Below are 2,301 nucleotides of genomic sequence, written 5' to 3' on the forward strand. Positions count from 1 at the left end.
ATGCTAAGCTACAGCTAAAAGTGCTACCGCCAGACCCGGAGATCGGCTGAATGGATTCGAAAACGGTAAAACTCAACTGTTTAACTCTAGGGGAGTTGGAAAATGAGCCTATTTTCAAAAATAGTGGAGTGTTCCTTTAAGTGGCAAAAATTCCAGAAATTTGGAAAAAATAAATTATAGTTCCTGCAGCTACCACTCAAGCCCCAAAGGAATTGAATGATTTTAGGCTGGTAGCGCTCACTTCAATAGTTATGAAGTGTTTTGAGAAGGTAGTTAAGGGAGAAATCCTACAGCAGTCCAAAGGCGGTTTTGATTCTTTGCAGTTTGCTCTTAGAGAGGTTGCTGTCTTTCACCTCTTTTGTTTATGTACTACTAATTAAATTAATTTAATGTCTTTCCTACTATGATGATTCTGTTTCATAAACAATTTACTGAAGCTCTTCTTTCCTTTTCTAAGTAAGGAAATTGCACATTTCTTGCTCAGTTTGGACCTAAAAAGGTGTTTTTTCCTCCTCGGGTATGAGCTCTATATTCTCCTATATCATACTATATGAGCCATAAAAGCCTGATGTATTAAATATAATACTCAAAAAAGCGCATCTGCAAACTTTATTTGTGTGTTACTCTTGTTTAGATTTCTCTCAATGTTCTGAAAAGCAACTGTTCAATTCAAACTAAAATAAAAGAAAGAGTAGTACTATTTGAATACGCATGTGACCTAATAGTAATTCTTTGCTACAGACGGCACCATTAATAAACTTAAAAACAATGAAAATAAAATTTTGCAAATAAATGAATCGAGAAATTTAGATAGACATCACATTTTGCCGTCTAAAGTTAAAGAATTAAGAGTAAAGCGTTAAGAGCCTGAGGAAGAGGGCTTCCCCAGATGATCTTGGTCCCTCCTCCCAAGGTTTCTTCCTCACCTACTGCTTTTGTTTATGTAATTTAAAATTGACATGTTGCTGTCAGATGTAGTTAATTTTCCCATTAAAAAAGAACGAGATATAAGAAAGAGTTTGTTGCATTACTTTCCCTATCGACTAGCGAACACATGGCAACTTTGCAATTGGGCATCGACACATATCATGACTTCCGCTAAAATGAAAAGTGGTTCTATGATAACGGCACCTCTGTGCATCTCCTGCTTAGGAGCGAAACATGCACCTTGTCCTGTGCTGTAGAGATGAAGTGGTTCTGGGTTTCAGACCCTTCTCTCACACCCAAGCTAAATGCAGCCGATACTGGGAGCTCGAATCCGCTCTATGGGAGAAGATCTGTGTCACATCAGAGCGCAAAGGAAGGTCAGGTGGGTTTGTAGAGCTCTAAGCCCCTCCCACCACAGCAGTCAATCACCAAGACAAGTCCAGATGAAGGCTGAGCGATCATCAGCTCAAGCAATGAAAAAGAGAGGATGGTTTAGGGTCTGTGTCTCATGGTGGCGAGGGCTCAGAGAACAACGGTACAAACAAGTCGGAGGGTACTCTGCTCTCTAGACGAGGTAGTGTCGCCCCTCAGGTGATCTGCTCGTGTGTGGAGGAGGCTCTGACACCCCTGAGAAGCACCGGACTCGTGCATCCGAGGAAGCGAGTCACAGATACTGAGGCTTCTTGGAGAGCTCGGGTTTTTGTCTGGTGTCCTCAGAAAATAAAGTGCCTTCCAGACCAATCCATGTGTTGTTTTGTCTTGATTTGATCATGATTGAAAATATGTTCAATATGCACCATTGCAAAACACCCCAACTCTCACAGAATGGCTACATATCAGTTATGATATATATATAAATCAGTGTTGCATAATCTCGCTGCTCCTTAAGAGCCACCTTTCAGCAGAGTTTAGCTTTAACCCCAGTTAAACTAAACCAGCTAATCAAAGTCTTCTTTGTGGTCCGGGCAGGTGTGTTGGAGCTGAACTCCACAGGAAAGTGGCCCTTCAGGAGCAGGATTGGACACTCCTGATGATGTAAGTGATCCTGACTGACCCTGCTTATGTGAGTAACTTAATAAATACTACATAGACCTACACAAGACAGTAGACAATAAGTAGTGATGTATGATATTTTAAATCTGGGGTTTAGTGTGATTTGTGCCGTTAAGAAGCACCGTTTGACAACAGTATAACCAAAGAGGTTATTGGCCTTTCAGAAATGCTCAAAAATTTGTGACACGGAAGTCATCAGCAAAACATGACATAACACTAGCCTAAGCCGGCCTATAGTTCAAACTTAAATAAACCCATTGTAAGCAGTCTACAAAAAAAAAAAAAAAAAAAAATTTTTTTTTTTGGGGAAATTGCAAATTA

Source organism: Sinocyclocheilus grahami, unplaced genomic scaffold, assembly GCF_001515645.1.
Source record: "Sinocyclocheilus grahami isolate Dianchi unplaced genomic scaffold, SAMN03320097.WGS_v1.1 scaffold1331.1, whole genome shotgun sequence".
Taxonomy (NCBI): domain Eukaryota; kingdom Metazoa; phylum Chordata; class Actinopteri; order Cypriniformes; family Cyprinidae; genus Sinocyclocheilus; species Sinocyclocheilus grahami.